This window comes from Anolis carolinensis, unplaced genomic scaffold, assembly GCF_035594765.1.
Source record: "Anolis carolinensis isolate JA03-04 unplaced genomic scaffold, rAnoCar3.1.pri scaffold_8, whole genome shotgun sequence".
Classification (NCBI taxonomy): domain Eukaryota; kingdom Metazoa; phylum Chordata; class Lepidosauria; order Squamata; family Dactyloidae; genus Anolis; species Anolis carolinensis.
The window spans coordinates 1,845,001-1,867,800 of NW_026943819.1; positions in this window are offsets into that span (position 1 = coordinate 1,845,001).

Below are 22,800 nucleotides of genomic sequence, written 5' to 3' on the forward strand. Positions count from 1 at the left end.
TAAGCCAACCAGGACCCTCACCCGAGTATAAGCTGAGGGGGGCTTTTTCAGTCTTAAAAAAAGGGCTGAAAAACTAGGCTTATACTAGAGTATATACAGTATTTTTGAAAAAGTCTACAAACGAAACCATGGATAATATTATATACAATTTTGGTCCTATGTTATTAATGTCATTTCATAATTGGTTCTATCATAAAAACATGGAAAAGGTTTATTAAATTGGAAAAACGGCTGCTTTCAACCTTGGTGAGTGTGCTTTTCCCAGCAGTTATAAAAACAAAGTTTCTGGAGTATTACAACTACAGTAGAGTCTCACTTATCCAAGCCTCACTTATCCAAGCCTCTGGATTATCCAAGCCATTTTTGTAGTCAATGTTTTCAATATATAGTGATATTTTGGTGCTAAATTCATAAATACAGTAATTACTATATAGCATTACTGTGTACTGAACTACTTTTTCTGTCCAATTTGTTGTCTAACATGATGTTTTGGTGCTTAATTTGTAAAATCATAACCTAATTTGATGTTTAATAGGCTTTTCCTTAATCTCTCCTTATTATCCAAGATATTCACTTATCCAAGCTTCTGCCGGCCCGTTTAGCTTGGATAAGTGAGACTCTACTGTACTTTCAAAGTAACCACCACACAATTAAACAGGAAATAACCCTTTCAAAGCAGGAACATGACATTTTTCAAATTTTGTTACATAATGTAATCATCTTTTGAGAGGATTCACGGTCTGTTTGGACCATGAGTCCTTTCCAAACTTTTTCCCAAATGCGGATCTTCTAAAGTCCTATCCACAAAATAGATGACTGAAATTAAATTATAATTTCTCCATCGTGAGCTAGTACTATTTCGTGATTTGACTTTGGAGACCTGGGTTTGGACATGGAAAGACTTTGGCTGACCTTGGGCAAGTCACACTCTCTCGGCCTCCGAAGAAGGCAAAGGCCTGGGAGAAAATTTTGGAGACTATCGCCATTGTTTGGAACTGCTTTGATGGTAGATAAGGAGATTTGGTTTTCACTGTGCGGTTATTCCACCTTAGCGATGCATTAGTCCCAATTTTGGTTCACAATGCCTTTATTGCCTAGGCATGCCACATCATAACGTTATAGTATAGAGCCAGTCGTTCTCTGCCCAGGAGCAGTTTTGGACTCTATAGAAAAACAGGCTTATATTTCCACCAGATGACAAACTGTCCCAGCCAAGCATTTCAAAACAGAGAACCAGGGTGGGTTGGCTGCTTGTGGGGCCTCTCTTCTTTCTTTAGCCTCTTTACAGGAATCTCAACTCCCTGGGGTCACTTTGTCAGAAACCCGGAGGAAACACCTGCCACGAGCTTCATACCCCATTGGCCAGCCTTTTTCGGTTTTGTTTGTGCATGGTAATGTGTAACGTTTCCTATAAGAGAAGACGGGGCTCTTAGTAGAGCAATGGAGAGCGCCTACACCAGGCATGGGCAAACTTGGGCCTGGAAGGTGTTTTGGACTCCAACTCCCACCAGTCCTAACAGCTTCAGGCCCTTTCCTTTCCCCCCTCTTTTGTAGTTCATTACGAAGTAGGAGATAAATCGTTCTTAAAAAGCCAAAGTAAAGTTCCAAAAGATCGTTGCAAAACAAGGCTTTAAAGAATAATCCAAGAAGCATAAGACATAAAACAAGGTCCCATGAATGCATGACAAAGTCCCGTGAACATGAACACACAAAGGCTGCCAGATAATCCAGGAAAGAGAGAGCTTGCTTCTTGACTTGAGCGGGAAGCTGCTTTGACAAAGATTGGTCTCCCAACACACCTTTGCAAAGCATGAAAGCATTTCTTTGGCCTCTGACCTCCCTCTTGTTTGCTGTTCTAACACTCCTGCGAATCCTGAATTCCAAACGGCCAGCTCGATCTAAAGATTCCATTTTGTCAAGGCCATTAGCATTAGTGTTTGTTCGCATACTGTCAGACTGAGAGCTGTCCTCCCTTCCTGAGTCAATTTGCACCTGGCTAGCTTCAGTATCATCAACACCATTCCCTGTCGTGGGAAAGCCTCCCTGTTCCTCATCTTCCAGAGCAGGAACACTCTGAACCTGAATCCCATAATTCCCATCAGAGTCATCTTGAACCTGAATCCCATCATCTTGAACCTGAATCCCATAATTCCCATCAGTCATCTTGAACCTGAATCCCATCATCTTGAACCTGAATCCCATAATCCCCATCAGAGTCATCCTGAACCTGAATCCCATTATCTTGAACCTGAATCCCATAATCCCCATCAGAGTCATCTTGAAGTTGAATCCCATAATCTTGAACCTGAATCCCATAATCCCCATCAGATTCATCTTGAACCTGAATTCCATTATCTTGAACCTAAATCTCATAATTTCCATCAGAGTCATCCTGAACCTGAATCCCATCATCTTGAACCTGAATCCCATTATCTTGAACCTGAATCCCATAATCCCCATCAGAGTCATCTCGAAGTTAAATCCCATCATCTTGAACCTGAATCCCATAATTCCCATCAGAGTCACTCTGAGGTTCCAGCTGAGTCACAACAGGGGAAAAGGAAAGGGCCTGGGGCTAAGAATGGTGTGAGTTGGAGTCCAAAACACCTGGAAGAGGGCCCAAGTTTGCCCATGTGTCAAAGGGATGACTTCATGAGTTCTTGGTCGGACCCAAGAAAAAAGGAAAGAGCCTGGGGCTGTTAGGAATGGTGGGAGTTGGAGTCCAAAACACCTGGAGGAGGGCCCAAGTTGGCCCATACCTGATTTGGATGAATGCCCACCTGCCTGCAAGGCACTGGGGTGTCTTAGGTGGACATCTCTTGGGTTCCTTCCCGCCTTCGGGACATGTTTCCTCCTCTAGAAATAACAAAAGAACCCTCTGCTCCTGGACACTTGCCCACGCGAGCTGGGCGCTGCTTCCTTTTCCTGCCTCTCGGCTGCCAAAGATGCCAAAGCATTATGCAAAGCTTCGCATGACATGTCCTCACTCTTTCTTCTGGAGCTCCTTCCACTTGACGAGATGACTCACCCACCCGTCAATCTGAGGGGACGGCGGCAGAGTCGAGTTCGGGAACCTCAGCGAAAGCTGCAAAAAAGGAAGGCCACACCATTTGCACGTTTGCTTATTTCATTTGTATTCCGAGGCAGCTGAGAATTAAAATCGTAAGAACTCAAACAGGAGGCGTAAACAGTAAACAACCCATGGGATCCAAACCTTAATGTAACAGCAATTAAAGCACATTAAATGCATTGTAGTTGTTGGCTGAATCTACACTGTCTGGAACTGCGTTATATGTCAGTGTAGACCCCTTGAGCTGCATTATATGGGGATTCACTCCCATTTTAAGGTTCTCCCCCATGATCTTACAGCACTTTTAATTTCCTCCATGTTTACAAGCCCCACTTAGCACACTTTTGCCCAGTTCATTTTATGATTTCATTGCTGTATTTTAACCTGTAATTGTGACTATATTTTATACTTTTTAAATTTACATTTGCGCGTTTTTTCGGTACTTGGTGTTATTGTATGTTCGTTTTGTATTTGTAAGCCGCCCCAGGGAGATGGAGGTGGGGTATAAAATAAAATTATTATTATTATTATTATTATTATTATTATTATTATTATTATTATTATTATTATGACAGAGCAAACAAGATAGATATGCTGGATTTCGTATCACAAAATCACAAGTCAAACACTTCCCAAGCGTCTAGGACTGTGTGATGTATTTTCGGATGATGCGTGCAGATCCCAGTAGGGTGGCCTTTTGCAGTTGACAGATCGTGATTTTGTCAATGTCTATTGTTTCCAAATGCTGGTTGAGATCTTTTGGCATGGCACCCAATGTGCCCATCACCACTGGGACCATCTGCACTGGTTTCTGCCAGAGTCTTTGAAGTTCAATCTTGAGGTCCTGATATTATTATTATTATTATTATTATTATTATTATTATTATTACACTGACCACATAATGCAGGCTGGATCTACACTGCTATAGAACCCAGATGCTCCAGTCAGATAATCCAGATTATCTGATTTGGACTGGATTATATGAGGTCCCATCTCAATGGCCATATACATTGCAGATTATCCGATTTGAACTGGATTTTTTAGGAATTGAAGTCCAAAACACCCGGAGGGCCCAGCTTTGCCCATGCCTGGTGTAGATGCACCTCATTTCTGCAAATCTTCTGCAGATATGAAACTCTCCTTGCAAGGATGGCTCATTGGATCCGCCGTCGACTCCAGTTCACAGCCTCTCCCTGAGCAAACCAAAGGCAATGGTTAGAAATGTTCCCTCTTTCTCGTGACAGACACGCCGTGCTTTCTTTGGAACGTGTTCCTGCAGGAAAAAGAGAGGCCTTTGCTTTGTTTCGGCAACAAGGGTCTTTGGCAAACAACAACCCGAAAGGAATGTTATCCGTGCCTCCTTTTTGGAAACGCAGCGCAAACAGGAGCAAGGCGCATTATTATCGGAGGAAGTCGGGAGGAGAAAGAGCAGAGGAGACATGATTCCATGCCAGAGCTGACAACACTTGGAAGGCCTATACATATATATCTATATATATAAAAGAGTGATGGCATCACGGCAGCGGACAAAACAACAAAAGTAAACACCCCACAACCTCGAAAATTGACAGCAGAACCCCTCATCCATGCCTCTAGGTTGATACAACAAAAAGAAAAGAAAAATAAAGACCTAATTAGAGGGAGAGGAATAATTGTTTTTATCCAATTGCTGCCAGTTAGAAGGCTAAGCTCCGCCCACTTGGTCTCCTAGCAACCCACTCAACCCAGGGGACCCTTTACTTTAACTACCACCAGTTCCTCAATACTTTATTTCCCATACCACCATACTTCGCCACAGCAACGCGTGGCTGGGCACAGCTAGTATATATATATATAGAGAGAGAGCTTCTGACCATTTCTACTTTAATTAAAACAGCGAAACTACACAACCCAAAACCACGAAACTTGGCAATAAAAGACATGGTCCTCCCCGCTGTGTTTAGACAGCAAACTGAAAACAAAAAACAAACTGAAAGTCCCTCAATATCCCAAAAAACTGGAAAAATCCATGTTCACATGCGCAGAAGGTGCCTCGAGGGAGGCAGGCTGAGAAGGAAGCTTTAATGGAAAATTTCTTCTTCCTGCACCTTCCTTGCTCACCTTTGAGGAGCTCGAAGGCTCCTCAAAGGTGTTCTGAGGCGGCAGGTGGCTTCCATGTGGAAGAGGGCCCGGAGCCGCGAAGAGGCTACTGTGTCTGTCTATCTATCTATCTATCTATCTATCTATCTATTTACACTTTAGATCCTATTAATATATATATACATACATATATACACAAATACACATATATGGACATATATACAAACATACACACATATATACACACATACATATATACGGCACCTACATACATATACACACACACGTATATATACGCACATACATATATGCATACATCCACATATGTACATATCTATACATATAGACACATAACAATATTGTAACCTGCCGTGAGGACAGCTGAGTAAAAACATTATTATTATATACATGAATAGACATATAGACATATACATATGTACACACATACATATACATACAAGTATATATGAATACAGACAGATTTTGAGGCTGCAAGGCTATTCATTGCTATTCTACTAAAGCACAGCAACGCGTGGCCGGGCACAGCTAGTACAGTAGAGTCTCACTTATCCAACATTCTGGATTATCCAACACATTTTTGTAGTCAATGTTTTCAACATATCGTGATATTTTGGTGCTAAATTCATAAATAAAGTAATTACAACATAACATTACTGCGTATTGAACTACTTTTTCTGCCAAATTTGTTGTCTAACATGATGTTTGGGTGCTTCATTTGTAAAATCATAACCTAATTTGATGTTTAATAGGCTTTTCCTTAATGCCTCCTTATTATCCAACATATTCGCTTATCCAACATTCTGCCGGCCCGTTTATGTTGGATAAGTGAGACTCTACTGTACATATATATAACAGGAGAGCCTGGCACTGGGTTTCTCTGGCTCCCAAGAACTGCCCACGATCTTCTTTCAGAATACAATTAGTTTTAGGCTCCATCTAGAAACAGTGGGATGTGTAGTTTTGCAAGGCCTTCAGCCCTCTCTCTTCCAAAGAGTGCAAACTACAACTTCCAGGATTCCGTACCCAGACAAAGTGGGGTCAAACGGTGTCAGGCTGGCATGCAAAGCATCATGCGTGACGAGAGATCCTTTGTTTTGGTTCTCTGCTTTCCTTTGGGTGCGCCTGCATTCATTCTTCAGTGCAGATGAGACCAATATTTCCTTGCTCTCAGTGATGGCTTGGATTTTCCGAATGACCGCCAAGATCATGCCGAACGATCAACCAGATCTTTGGTTTCCCTTATTATAATGGTTTCTTTCATTGGTTTGACCAGAGGTCCCCAAACTTTTTAAACTGGGGGCCAGTTCACAATCCCTCAGACCATGGGAGGGCCGGACTATAGTTGGCCACTGAAGAATAATAATAATAATAATAATAATAATAATAATAATAATAATAATAATGATAATAATTTTCGTGTCAGGAGCGACTTGAGAAACTGCAAGTCGCTTCTGGTGTGAGAGAACTGGCCATCTGCAAGGACGTTGCCCAGATGTTTTGATGTTTTTACCATCCTTGTGGGAGGCTTCTCTCATGTCCCCGCATGGAGCTGGAGCTGACAGAGGGAGCTCATCCATGCTCTCCCCGGGTTGGATTCGAACCTGGCAGCTTTCAGGTCAGCAACCCAAACTTCAAGTTACAAGGCTTTAACCCACTGAGTTAAAGCCACTGAGGGATTTAATAATAATAATAATAATAATAATAATAATAATAATAATAATAATAATAATAATCAAGATAGATATGCTGGATTTCGTATCACAAAATCACAAGTCAAACCTTTGAGGAAGGAAAATGCTCTTTCAATGTGCTGCGCATCAATTGGGAAAAACCTGCCACCTGCCGGTTATTTCCTCCTTCCGAAGAATGCATGTTTAGGATATTTTTGGGAAGCAAAAGTTGTCCACGTGCAGCAGACAACATGGCAAATAGTTGGTGCCACTTTAGCTTTTACAGTCACAGTTATTCACAGTTTTGGTTGACATATCCTCTTTTAAAACTCATGCATGCATGTATGTTCGTATGCATTTCAGAGTAGAGATGCACATTAACATTCTGTAGTTCGTTATGCCATTGTCTTTCAAGGTAGACTTCTGCCTACCTTGCAGCTTGAAAACAACAACGTGAGTAGATAAATAGGTACTGCTTTAAGTGGGGAGGTAAAAGGCACCCAATCGTGCCAAGAGGAAGGTGAGTCAAGCTGATTAGCCACAAAAAATGTTCTGAATCTGCACCCTAAATAACCAAACCGAATTTGCTCTGTGCATAGCATGGCAACCATGGAGCTGATGCTTGCACCAAGCACTCAGTGCAGATGTGCTCCAGGTAACAAGCAACTCTTGCTAACGTTTCCCTTGTTTTGCACAAGACTTTCCAGATGTCAGTCTAGGTTGAGTGACAGCTCTCTAGAGCAGATGAGCCTTTCCTCTCGCAATGCCTCAACCCAATGGCAACCGTTAAGCAGAGGGATTTAGAGACACAAGAGCCTGACAAGAGCGATTAGGGCTGTTGCGCTACGGTGCTACTGTGTAATGGGCCTCCCACATTGCAACTGGCACGACACAGCTTCCATGGGGTTCTCCAGGCACAGCGGAACCCACCGTCAAGGATTTCTTCTCTTACCTGTGCTGACGGCTTACAAAGGTGGGAATGCTAGGACTTATAGTCCTCCCAAAAGGAGCTCTTACAGGCTCAGAGTGCTATCCTATATACTGTTGGTCATGGATAGTCTGATGATCCCTGTATCCACTGGGAAGTATTCCTCAACTTGGGTGTCTGTGAGTTTGTATGACCATGTTCCAGAAGCATTCTCTCCTGACGTTTCGCCCACATCTATGGCGGTCACCCTCAGAGGCTGTGAGGTCTGTTGGAAACTAGGCAAGTGGGGTTGATATATCTGTGGAATGATGTCCAAGGTGGGAGAAAGAGAGAACTATTATCTGTTGGAGGCAGGAGTGTGAATGTTGCAATTGGCCACCTTGATTAGCACCGAATTCCAGACAGGATACAATCAGGGCCAGCTAACACCTCCCCACAAAGGATTCCCCAAGGCAGAAAGCAGCCAGGCCTTGCAGCTGCAGGGCTATTCAATGCTAATCAAGCTGGCCAATTGGAACAATGCCAATCAAGGCAGCCAATAGGAACAAGGTGGCCAATTGGAGCATATAAACCTTATTGGCCTAGTTTCCAACACACCTCCAAGCAGCCAGGCTTTGCAGCTGCAAGGCTATTCAATGCTAATCAAGCTGGCCAATTGGAGCATATAAACCTTACTTGCCTACTTTCCAATATTTATTTATTTATTTATTACAATACTTATATCCTGCCCTTCTCAATAGACCTCCAAGCAGCCAGGCTTTGCAGCTGTAAGCTATTCAATGCCAATCAAGCTGGCCAATAGGAACAATGCCAATCAAGGTGGCTAATAGGAACAAGGTGGCCAATTGGAGCATATAAACCTTACTTGCCGAGTTTCCAATAGATCTCCAAGCAGCCAGGCTTTGCAGCTGCAAGGCTATTCAATGCTAATCAAGGTGGCCAATTGCAACATTCATATTTGCCTCAAACAGAAAAGAGTAGTTGGGGCCTAAATGTTTTTAATAAGTGTTTTTAATTTTTTTGGTTAATGTGTAAATGCTACTACTGGTGCATGTTACTTTTTGTTGATGTATTGTATATTGTAATTGTTTTTGTATCTGATATTTCTGTGAGCTGCCCCGAGTACCCTTCGGGGGAGATTGAGGCGGAATACAAATATACTTCTTCTTCTTCTTCTTCTTCTTATTATTATTATTATTATTTTATTATGACACAGCAAACAAGATAGATATGCTGGATTTCATATCACAAAATCCCAAGTCGATCACTTCCCAAATGTCTAGGACTGTGTGATGTATTTTCGGATGATGCGCGCAGATCCCAGCAGGGTGGCCTTTTGCAGCTGGCAGATCGTTATTATTATTATTATTATTATTATTATTATTATTATTATTATTATTATTAAATCAACCCACAGGCCTTTCCATGAGGACACGTGTGGGAACCAAGAACGGCTGGATCCACGTTGATGCTTCCCTTCTAATTGCCTTTTCTAGTTGTTTCAGGTGGGCAACCAAATAGTGCATAATAAATCTTCCGTGGCGTAAACCCCGTGAGAAATCTTTCCTAGAGACACTGTTTTGCAGAGCGGTGTGATGCCTGGGAACTGCATGAGCAGGGGCTTCTCAACCGGTGGGCCGCTGCCTTTGCCCTCTCTTTTGCTGGCCCCACGGCCTCTCCTTTGGCTCCCACCGGTGGGGCCAGGCGTGCCAAGACAGGGACTCTCCTTGTCCTCTCCAAAGCGCCGAAAGCCTTGGCCGAACCCCAAAGCATGACTCCCTCGAGATTAATCCCTTTTGTCTCTCGAAAATCCCTGGGTCGGCCCCGGTACGTCCGTTGGAGATTTCGAGCCGAGGAGGAACATCGGCAACAAAAGCCGCTATTGAGCGCAGCAGTGTTTGACAACACGGCCTCTTGAAGGGCTGCCATCACATTCCATTTCCTTCTATTTGGTTAGGCTATTATTTCCAATACAAGGCCAAGCATCCCTGGTCTGGAAGTCCGGCCTCCGAAATATTCTGAGATTGGGAGACCTTTGTTTCCGAATGGCTCAGCGGACGCAAATGGTGTTCCGTGCCCAACAAGATTTAGATACATATAGTAAAGGTTGAGTCCAGTTGAGTCCGACTCTGTAGGTTGGTGCTCATTTCCATTCCTAAGCCAAAGAGCTGGCGTTGTCCGTAGACACCTCTTAGGCCATGTGGCTGGCATGACTGCATAGAGCGCTGTTACCTTCCCGACGGAGCAGTACCTATTGATCTACTCACACTCTGGGGGTTGGTGCTCATTTCCATTCCTAAGCTGAAGAGCCGGCATTGTCCGTAGACACCTCTTAGGCCATGTGGCTGGCATGACTGCATGGAGCGCTGTTACCTTCCCGACGGAGCGGTACCTATTGATCTACTCACACTCTGGGAGTTGGTGCTCATTTCCATTCCTAAGCCGAAGAGCTGGTGTTGTCCGTAGACACCTCTTAGGCCATGTGGCTGGCATGACTGCATGGAGCGCTGTTACCTTCCCGATGGAGCGGTACCTATTGATCTACTCACACTCTGGGAGTTGGTGCTCATTTCCATTCCTAAGCCGAAGAGCCAGAGTTGTCCGTAGACACCTCTTAGGCCATGTGGCTGGCATGACTGCATGGAGCACTGTTACCTTCCCGACAGAGCAGTATCTATTGATCTACTCACACTCTGGGAGTTGGTGCTCATCTCCATTTCTAAGCCCAAGAGCCGGTGTTGTCCGTAGACACCTCCAAGGTCATGTGACCGCTGGCAGGACTGCATGTAGCGCTTTTACCTTCCTGCCGGAGCTGTACCTATTGATCTACTCACATTTGCGTATTTTCAAACTGTTAGGTTGGCAGAAGCTGGGGCTAACAGTGGGCACTCACTCCGCTCCCGGATTCGAACCTGTGACTTTTTGATCCGCAAGTTCAGCAGCTCAGTGCTTTAACACTCTGCGCCACCGGGGGCTCCTTTAAATCCATATAACGGGGAACATTTCCCACTTTGCATGGCAAACTGTCTTGTGGAAGATAGGAATGTTTCCTCCCAGCCTCTCCCGTGCACCATTTTTTTCCATCTTAAGGTGAATCAACTCTTCATATCACATCCAAAGAAGCCTCTTTCCTGTGCAAATCCGGATTTGTCTCCAAACCTTTGCCCCTTTCTCTCGCCTCCGGTGCCTTTGGGGGAATGAATGCACTTTGGGATTTCAATCTGAATTCTCAAGGCGCTCTCCAAGTTGCTTAAGCACCTTGGATAGCTCCGTCGGGATCCACTGAGCCCCATGGGAATATATTTCCTAAATTCACCTTGAAAACAGGAAACTGGATAATAGCAAACCCGGTTGGAATGAATGACTTATGCCGGATGTTACTATAGAACCTTCCTAATGTCATGACCCCCAACCATAACATTATTTTCGTTGCTACGTCATAACTGTAATTGTTATTGTTATGACTTGTAATGTAAATATCCAATATGCAGGATGTGTTTTCATTCATTGGACTAAATTTGGCACAAATACCCACTACGCCAAAATTTGAATACTGGTGGGGTTTGGAGGGGATTTATTTTGTCATTTGGGAGTTGTACCATATATTCTCGAGCATAAGCTGATCCAAATATAAGCCAACCAGGACCCTCACCCGAGTATAAGCCGAGGGAGGCTTTTTCAGTCTTAAAAAAAGGGCTGAAAACCTAGGCTTATATTCAAGTATATAGAGTATGTTGTTTTGACTGGCTGGCTGCCCACTTTAAGCCATATATATATGTTTTTTAAAAACCTATATATATATATAGGTTTGTATATGTATACAGTAGAGTCTCACTTATCCAAGCCTCGCTTATCCAATGTTCTGGATTATCCAACGCACTTTTGTAGTCAATGTTTTCAATACATTGTGATATTTTGGTGCTAAATTCGTAAATACAGTAATTACTACATAGCATTAATGTGTAATGAACTACTTTTTCTGTCAAATTTGTTGTATAACATGATGTTTTGGTGCTTAATTTGTACAATCATAACCTAAATTGATGTTTAATAGGCTTTTTCTTAATCTCCCCTTATTATTCAACATATTCGTTTATCCAACGTTCAGCCGGCCCGTTTATGTTGGATAAGTGAGACTCTACTGTAATACCAATAATAGAGAAAAATAATAAATGTACCATATATTCTCGAGTATAAGCCGACCCAAATATAAGCCAACCAGGACCCTCACCTGAGTATAAGCCGAGGGGGGCTTTTTCAGTCTTAAAAAAAGGCTGAAAACCTAGGCTTATATTCAAGTAAATACAGTATGTTGTTTTGACTGACTGGCTGCCCACTTTAAGCCATATATACCGTATATACTCAAGTATAAGCTGACCCGAATATAAGCCGAGGCACCTAATTTTACCACAAAAAAACTGGGAAAACTTATTGACTCGAGTATAAGACGAAGGTGAGAAATGCAGCAGCTATGGGTCAAATTCAAAAATAAAAATAGATATTAATAAAATTGCATTATTTGAGGCATCAGCAGGTTACATGTTTTTGAATATTTATATAAAACTGTAATTTAAGATAATAATAAGACATTAATAAGATAAGACTGTCCAACTCTGAATACCTATATACGCGAGTATAAGCCGACCTGAATAGAAGCCGGCCAGGACCCTCACTCGAGTATAAGCCGAGGGGAGCTTTTTCAGCTAGGCTTATACTCGAATATATACAGTATATGTGTGTGTGTGTGTGTGTGTGTGTGTGTATATATATATATATATGGTTTTTAAAAAACATATGCTTAGCTGTTCTATGGCCAAAAGAAAGCAGGATCTAATTGAGGGCTGTTTGGATAGCTGTGGTTCATCCTCAGATCTTTGATGTCCCCTTTATTATTATTATTTATTGACATTATTTCTACCCCGCCCTTCTCACCGTCCTGCTCCTCTCCAGGTGACACTCACAATGGGCTCCTCTCCACCCCGAAAGCACTCCTGCCTGATGTTCTTCTCTTTCTTCGGCCTCTTTTGTCCCGTCCAAACAAACTACAGGTGCAGCGCATCACCCCATAAACCACAGCAACCGGCGGCCTGCTTTGGGCACAATACGCCTCCGTTGCAGACGCCGGGTTGTTTAGTCCAGGATATGGCTATTTTTTGAAACATAAAGGGCAATTATTTATCTAGCGTTGATGGTTGGGGCAAGATGTTGCTGAAATAGTAAAAGCGACTTTGATGTGCAAGGAAACGCAACCTGAACGCAGATGCTCTCCAGCCTCCAGATTCATGGTTTGTTTCTTTAGAGATCATGCAAATCGTGAAAGCGAGATGGGAGAGAAATGGGCTGGGAACAAATCCAGACCAGAGTCCACCTAGGATCCTGTTTTAAATGCCAGGACCGAGTCTGGAAACTTTTGGGGACTCCCCCATAATGCTGAGAGTTGTTGTCCCCAATGGTTAGCTTCGAGAATTTTGTACATGGGATTAGAATTCAGTGCCATTAGACAGACAACATACATAGACAGACTCAGAGGCAATTTAACATTTTCCAGCTTCCGGCTTCATGAGGGTATACTCGATTCCTCATTCTTCCACACACTGCTGGAAGGTTTTATGGTGTTGTAAATTAGTTAAATTAGCCTCCCTGCATAAAGCGGTACCTACATTTCCTACTCAACAGATGCAACTGTCTTTCAGGCTGCATAGGTCAACAGCAAGCTAGGCTATTAATGGTCAGGAGCTCACTCTGACCAACGGAGGCTGGATGATTTTTATGGTGTCATAAATTAGCCTCCCCACATATAAGTGGTACCTAGATTTCCTACTTGATAGATGCAACTATCTTTCAGGTTCCTTAGGTCAGCGACAAGCAGGGGCTATATTTTATTTTTGTCAGGTGCTCACCCTGACACAGGCTGGCCTTGAACTCATGACCTCTTGGTCAGAGTGATTTATTGCAGCTGTCTGCTAACCAGCCTGCGCCACAGCCCGGCCTCCTGATGGCCACAGGTACATATATCTTTCTGTTTAATTGCTATTAAAATTTTAAAAAAATAATTTCCAGGGTGCTGAGTAATTTTTTTTTTTTCTGGAAAGGGGCGGTAGGCCAAATACGTTTGGGAACCACTGGTTTAGATGCACCTTTAGTTCTTGTTCCAAAAGATGGAAATACGCAGAGGAGCGGTAGCAAAGTGTAAGGTTCTCTTCTTCCAGTTGTGTTGTTGGTAAGTCTTCCACAGAAGGAAGCACCAAGACACACGCTGGTAGATTCCAACAGGTTTTATTGCACAGAATACCAGAATCTTCTCTGTAGCCCATGTATATAGGGGCTCTCACATACCAGAGGGTAATGGAGGTTTTATGGCTGGGATCTGTTCTTTGCCAGTGCTTGCTCTGTGTCCGGAGATGTCAAAGATCGGAGATCATGACATCAAGCACCAAGACACATGCTGGTAGATTCCAACAGGTTTTAGTGTACAGAATACCAGAATCTTCTCTGTTGCCCATTTATATAGGGGCTCTCACATACTAGAGGGTAATGGAGGTTTTATGGCTGGCATCTGTTCTTTGTCAGCGCTTGCTCGGTGTCCGGAGATGTTAAAGATCGGAGATCATGACATCAAGCACCAAGACACATGCTGGTAGATTCCAACAGGTTTTAGTGTACAGAATACCAGAATCTTCTCTGTTGCCCATTTATATAGGGGCTCTCACATACTAGAGGGTAATGGAGGTTTTATGGCTGGCATCTGTTCCTTGTCAGCGCTTGCTCGGTGTCCGGAGATGTTAAAGATCGGAGATCATGACATCAAGCACCAAGACACATGCTGGTAGATTCCAACAGGTTTTAGTGTACAGAATACCAGAATCTTCTCTGTAGCCCATTTATATAGGGGCTCTGACATACCAGAGGGTAATGGAGATTTTATGGCTGGCATCTGTTCTTTGTCAGCGCTTGCTCTGTGTCCGGTGATGTCAAAGATCGGAGATCATGACACAAAGGCCTGGCCAGGTTTCCGCTCCATTTTGCACGAGAGGTGAGTGCCTCTCCTTCCCGGTGCACGTGTTTCGCACGCCTGCCGGGCCGTGTCTCCCGGGGACAAAAATCCCTTGTGTTCCAACCGGAGTGTTTGACTGGCAAGGCAAGGCGAGCGATACAATCGGTCCAGGGCTGATAACTGGGCAGAGCAGCCTCCGTGGGCAGCCGTGTTTGTTCTTCCCATGGGAGGCCAGGCTCAGAAGCCGGCCACGATTGTGTGCCTCTCTCTTCCTCTCTCGCTCTCAGTTTACAAATAAAAACAAAAGCCGCAGGTGATACGATCGCAGGCAGGGCTCCAAGGCACACAGAGACACCCTTGCGCTCGCTATTATTGCTCTTTCTTTCAAACTCTGGGGAGGGGCAGCCGTTCCCTCTGGCATTTCGTAAATGGGACACATAGAGCCAAGGGTTTGGTGGACACTCACCTTGAGTTTGGGAGTTGTAGTTCACCTACATCCAGAGAGCACTGTGGACTCCAAACAATGATGGATCTGGACCAAACTTGGCCGGAATACTCAATATGTCCAAATGTGAACACTGATGGAGTTTGGGGAAAATAGGCCTTGACATTTGGGAGTTGTAGTTGCTGGGATTTATAGTTCACCTACAATCAAAGAGCATTCTGAACTCCACCAACGATGGAATTGAACCAGACTTGGCACACAGAACTCCCACGACCAACAGAAAATACTGAAAGGGTTTGGTTGGCATTGCCCTTGAGTTTGGGAGTTGTAGTTCACCTACATCCAGAGAGCACTGTGGACTTCAAACAATGATGGATCTGGACCAAACTTGGCACGGATACTCAATATGCTCAAACGTGAACATTGGTGGAGTTTGGGGAAAATAGACCTTGACATTTGGGAGTTGTAGTTGCTGGGATTTATAGTTCACCTACAATCAAAGAACCCCTTGAACCCCACTAAGGATAGAATTGGGCCAAAGGAGAAGCGGAGAGATCTTCAGCCTTCTCTGGCAAAAGGGTTCCTAAGACCATCAGAAATACAGTAGAGTCTCACTTATCCAACATTCTGGATTATCCAACGCATTTTTGTAGTCAATGTTTTCAGTGCATTCTGATATTTTGGTGCTAAATTTGTAAATACAGTAATTACTACATAGCATTAATGTGTAATGAACTACCTTTTCTGTCAAATTTGTTGTATAACATGATGTTTTGGTGCTTAATTTGTAAAATCATAACCTAATTTGATGTTTAATAGGCTTTTCCTTAATCCCTCCTTATTGTCCAAGATATTCGCTTATCCAAGCTTCTGCCAGCCCGTTTAGCTTGGATAAGTGAGACTCTACTGTACATGTTTTCATATGGTCTTTGGTGTCCCCCAGGTTGAGAAATATTATTATTATTATTATTATTATTATTATTATTATTATTATTATTATTATTACAGTAGAGTCTCACTTATCCAACATAAACGGGCTGGCAGAACGTTGGATAAGCAAATATGTTGGATAATAAGGAGGTATTAAGGAAAAGCCTATTAAACATCAAATTAGGTTATGATTTTACAATTGAAGCACCAAAACATCATGTTATACAACAAATTTGACAGAAAAAGTAGATCAATATGCAGTAATGCTATGTAGTAATTAGTGTATTTACGAATTTAGCACCAAAATATCACGATATATTGAAAACATTGACTACAAAAATGTGTTGGATAATCCAGAACGTTGGATAAGCGAGTGTTGGATAAGTGAGACTCTACTGTATTATTATTATTATTAAATGCTGCTTTAAAAGGAACTTCATTTGGCATCATTTGTCTCGATGCGAGCTATAGTTTGATATGTTCGTGTTCCTTCTTTGCCTCACCAAAAAACCCAGAGCCATAGTAGTCAAAGTGGTGTCAGACTGCATTCCTTCAACAATGTAGATGCAACCATCTCTTGACTGGGTGTGAACATGTGCTGAGCCAAGGCAGCTTTGCACAGGTGCTCGGGAACAACCAGATTTTTTAAAAAGTGCCCTTTGGGGGTCAGGATTGTTGTTGTGCGTCGCCCGATAAGGCAAGACAAACGGGCCATTGACTCCGCAGCCTGGCATTCCGTTCTCTGGCTGAGTCAATATTTGATCTCGCTTCTCTCCCTTCTCCGCCACACACACGCTTTGCTTTGAGCCGGGCTTCCATGCGCCTGAGCCCGGGATAAAGAGGCGCAGATTCCAAGGCACACCTGGGAAGGCCGCCTGTCGCGCTCATTTCCCTACGCAAACTCACCTTTGGCAGAGTTAAATCCTTGGCCATAGCTGTGCCAGTCAAGGCAGCGTCAGGTTGCATGTGCTCTACCATCCTGGCATCATTGCTCTGCATGTTCAGGCTGCACATCTATGCCTTTTGGGGTGCCTAATGCCACTTGCTCCCAATGCTATTGCATCATGGGAGTTGTCGTTTTACCAAGCCTTTCGCCTTGCCTGCCAAAGAGCACTGGTGCATCATTGAGCTACAAGTCTCAGTACTTAATAGCATTGTAGCGTACCTGGATTTCAGTAAGGCCTTCGACAAAGTCCCCCACGACCTTCTGGCAAACAAACTAGTAAAATGTGGGCTGGACAAAACTACGGTGAGGTGGATCTGTAATTGGCTAAGCGAACGAACCCAAAGGGTGATTCTCACCAATGCGTCGTCTTCATCATGGAAAGAAGTGACAAGTGGAGTGCCACAAGCAGGGCTCCGTCCTGGGCCCGGTTCTGTTCAACATCTTTATTAACGACTTAGACGAAGGGTTAGAAGGCACGATCATCAAGTTTGCAGACGACACAAAACTGGGAGGGAGAGCCAACACTCCAGAAGACAGGAGCAGAATTCAAAACGATCTTGACAGACTAGAGAGATGATTGGCCGAAACTAACAAAATGAAGTTCAACAGGGACAAATGCAAGAGACTTCACTTCGGCAGAAAAAATGGAAATCAAAGATACAGAATGGGGGACGATGCCTGGCTTGACAGCAGTGTGTGCGAAAAAGACCTTGGAGTCCTCGTGGGGAGGAAGTTAAACATGAGCCAACAATGTGATGCGGCAGCTAAAAAAGCCAACGGGATTCTGTCCTGCATCAATAGGGGAATAGCGTCTAGATCCAGGGAAGTCCTGCTCCCCCTTATTCTATTCTGCCTTGGTCAGACCACACCTGGAATCACACTGTGTCCAATTCTGGGCACCACAGTTGAAGGGAGATGTTGACAAGCTGGAAAGCGTCCAGAGGAGGGCAAATAAAATGATTAAGGGTCTGGAGAACAAGCCCTATGAGGAGCGGCTTAAAGAGCTGGGCATGTTTAGCCTGCAGAAGAGAAGGCTGAGAGGAGACATGAGAGCCATGTACAAATACGTGAAGGGAAGTCATAGGGAGGAGGGAGGGAGCTTGTTTTCTGCTGCCCTGCAGACTAGGACACGGAACAATGGCTTCAAACTACAGGAAAGGAGATTCCACCTGAACATCAGGAAGAACTTCCTCACTGTGAGGGCTGTTCGGCAGTGGAACTCTCTCCCCGGGGCCGTGGTGGAGGCTCCTTCCTTGGAGGCTTTGAAGCAGAGGCTGGATGGCCATCTGTCGGGGGTGCTTTGAATGCGATTTCCTGCTTCTTAGCAGGGGGTTGGACTGGATGGCCCATGTGGTCTCTTCCAACTCTACTATTCTATGATTCTATGATTCTATGATTGCAAACTGCATTAATTCTACAAATGTGCAATGCGCATAGAACATTGGGCATTTCTTTTGCCCCTTAATTTTTCCGGTCCTGTCCTTACCAACATTCAATGCAGAATTAATGCCATTTGGTGGTCAAACCACACTCTAAACTTCCATAACTCATTGCTATGGAATGCTGGGATTTGTAGTTTGGTGGTGAAGGTTTAAGACCTCACAAAGCTACAACTCTCGAGATCTGGTAGCACTGAGACATAGCAAGTCAAGCAGTGTCATTGTAATTTTGCAATCATGGGGGCTGTAGGGTTGTTGTGTGTTTTCCGGACTGTATGGCCATGTTCCAGAAGCATTCTCTCCTGACGTTTCGCCCACATCTATGGCAGGCATCCTCAGAGGTTGTGGGCGAAACGTCAGGAGGGAATGCTTCTGGAGCATGGCCATACAGCTCAGAAAACACACAATGATCCTGTGATTCCGGCCATGAAATCATCCGACAACACATGGGGATTGCAGTTTGCAAAGGTCTTCAGCACTGGGTTGTTGTATGTTTTCAGGGCTGTATGGCCATGTTCCAGAAGCATTCTCTCCTGACGTTTCACCCACATCTATGGCAGGCATCCTCAGAGATTGTGGGCAAAACGTCAGGAGGGAATGCTTCTGGAACATGACCGTACAGCCCGGAAAACACACAACGACCCTGCGATTCCAGCCATGAAATCATCCGACAACACATGGGGATTGTAGTTTGCAAAGGTCTTCAGCACTGGGTTGTTGTATGTTTTCCGGGCTGTATGGCCATGTTCCAGAAGCATTCTCTCCTGATGTTTCACCCACATCTATGGCAGGCATCCTCAGAGGTTGTGGGCGAAACGTCAGGAGGGAATGCTCCTGGAACATAGCCTTACAGCTCGGAAGACACACAACGACCCTGCGATTCCGGCCATGAAATCATCCGACAACACATGGGGATTGTAGTTGGCAAAGGTCATTAGCACTAGTCAGCAAACTACCACTCCCATGATTTCATAGCATTAAGATGTGGGTTGATGTTGATGTTATATCAAGCTGCAATTCGATCTACAACGTTTGGAAAAATTCAAGATTGATAAAGAAACGGTCCAGAAGGGATCCCTGGAAAGGTTCGGCTTCCTTCCCGGCATTGAAATCCTCGCCGCAAGTGACACAAGAATGGCTATTTCTTGATTTAGGTTTCGCCCTGAAGAATACTTTATTTCTGGTGCCCGAAATGATTCATCATAATGAAGGCTTGGGGAAGCAAGAGGGTTTCGTGTGAACATCATTGTTCGAGGGAGAGAATAACGGAGCGAGGGACAGTTTTTTGGAAGACGCGGCCAGGAAAAACTGGTTCCAGGTTGGAACCGACCCTTCTGAAGCCACAGATCATCTCCTTATCTCACCATCTCACCAAGGTTGCCAAGCTGGGCAAAAAAAGAAAGAACAAAAACTCTTAAGTGCAAAACCAATTACCGTATATACTCGAGTATAAGCCGACCCAAATATAAGCCAAGGCACCTAATTTTACCACAAAAAACTGGGAAAACATTGACTCCAGTATAAGCCAAGATACCAATAAAATTACATTAATTGAGGCAACAGTAGTTTAAATGTTTTGGAATCAAACTGTAATTTAAGATATGACTGTTCAACTCTGATCAAATCATTATTCTCATCTTCTTCAATGTAAATGTGCTTATGTATCCTTTTTAATAATAATAGAGTAAAATAATACATGTAATAATAATAATAATAATAATAATAATAATAATAATAATAATAATAATAATAATAATACAAGTACAGTAGAGTCTCACTTATCCAACGTAAACAGGCCGGCAGAACATTGGATAAGCGAATATGTAGGATAATAACAATAAGGAAAAACCTATCAAACATCAAGTTAGGTTATGATTTTACAAATTAAGCACCAAAACATCATGTTGTACAACAAATTTTACAGAAAAAGTAGTTCAATACACAGTAATGCTATGTAGTAATTACTGTATTTATGAATTTAGCACCAAGATATCACGATGTATTGAAAACATTGACTACAAAAATGCGTTGGATAATCCAGAACGTTGGATAAGTGAGACTCTACTGTAATAATAAATAGAGTAAAATAATAAATGCAATAATAATAATAAGATCAGAGTGAAATAATAAATGTATTAATAATAAAAAATAGAGTAAAATACATGTAACAGTAGCAACAATAATAGAGAAAAATAATAAATGTAATAATACCACTAATAATAGAGAAAAATAATAAATGTACCATATATTCTCGAGTATAAGCTGACCCAAATATAAGCCAACCAGGACCCTCACCTGAGTATAAGCCGAGGGGGGCTTTTTCAGTCTTAAAAAAAGGGCTGAAAAAAGGGCTTATACTTGAGTATATACAGTATTATTATTATTATTATTATTATTATTATTATTATTATTATGACACAGCAAACAAGATAGATATGCTGGATTTCGTATCACAAAATCTTGTTTGCTGTGTCACCCGAGTATAAGCCGAGGGGGGCTTTTTCAGTCTTAAAAAAGGGCTGAAAAACTAGGCTTATACTTGAGTATATACATTATTATTATTATTATTATTATTATTATTATTATTATTATTATTATTATTTAATAGGCTTTTTTCTTAATCCCGCCTTATTACCCAAAATTTTCACTTATCCAACGTTCTGCGGGCCCGTTTATGTTGGATAAGTGAGACTCTACTGTGCACACATATATAGACACACATGATGTTGGATGCTAAGCAGGGCCAGCCCTGGTTGGTGCTTGAATGGGAGTCCACTAAGGAATATCTGGTGGTGTAGGTGACATTTCAGAGGAAGGAAATGGCAAAATCATGGGACCAGAAATGCCATAGCGTTGAGCTCCATCCTCCAGTGTCGATGCCCCTTCTCTTTCTACCTGTCCCTCTCCACCTCCTTTCCCCTCATCCACCACCTGTCTCCACCTTTCCCATCCGCCACCTGCTCCGCACACCTTGGCACACCTCGATTATGCTCAGGTGAGGATGCATCGGTGTTGTGACCCTCCACTCTTACCCTTCTCTCTTTTACCCAAACTTTGCATACCTGGAGTTCCTGGGAATGAGTTTATTCGGCTGTAAAAGCACAAAAAGGCAGCTGAGCACATTTGGCAGCTTGGCCAATTCATTAGGTCTTTTAACAACCGCTTTCAAAAAAAAGGAAAACAAAGAGAAGAAATTAAGATAAATAGCAGATGGCACCATGACTGGGAAGCCGGGACTGCGACATCGTGGGCTTAAATAAATAAAGTGCTTGGCTCCCCTCCATGAAATCCTATGCAGATGGGTTTTTCAGGGTGCTGTTGCATAACATTATATACATATATTAGCTGTGCCCGGCCACGCGTTGCTGTGGCTAGGACTTTATTTTTCTTTTCTTTTTGTTGTATGAATGTAGAGGCATGGATGAGAGGTTGTGCTGTCAATTTTTGAGGTTGTGGGGTGTTTAGTTTAGTTGTTTTGTCCGGTGCCATGATTCCAGTACCCTTTTATATATATAGACTAGCTGTGCCTGGCCACGCGTTGCTGTGGCAAAGTGGTGGTGGTATTGGTTAAAAATTGTTGTGTAATTTTTATTTGACGTTATTTGTATTTTTAAATTAATTTTATTGTAAGTTATCTCTTTTTTTATTATATTTTATTATTGTCTTGTATTATTTTTAGTTATTTTCTGTTATTATAGTATTTTATTGTATTAATTTTTTAGTGTTTTTAATTATTTTTTAATGTTTATTATTATTTTTATTGGGTTGCTAGGAGACCAAGTTGGAGGAGCTTAGCCTTCTAACTGGCAGCAATTGGATAAAAGCAACTATTCCTCTCCCTCTAATTAGGACTTTATTTTTCTTTTCTTTTTGTTGTATCAACCTAGAGCCGTGGATGATGGGTGGTGTTGTCAAATTTCGAGGTTGGGGGGCCTGTAGTTTTGTTGTTTTGTCTGGTGCCGTGATTCCATCACTCTTTTATATATATAGATATATGGACAAAGGAAAGGTTGGTATCAGGTTTCCAGGGCTGTGACCCAGGCTTGAAACTGCATTATAGGATGAGTGTAGATATCAGTCTGAAATAGAGTCTAAAGTACTTGCAATTCATTTATTAAGCTACTAGCTGTTCCCGGCCACACGTTGCTGTGGCTTATGGGAATGCTTTCTTGGCCAGGTGGAATAGCAGTGAATAGCCTTGCAGACTCAAACGCCCGAACCCTGGCTGTGCCCCGGCGCCATTGTGGCCGAGGGGGTTGCTAGGAGACAAAGTGGGC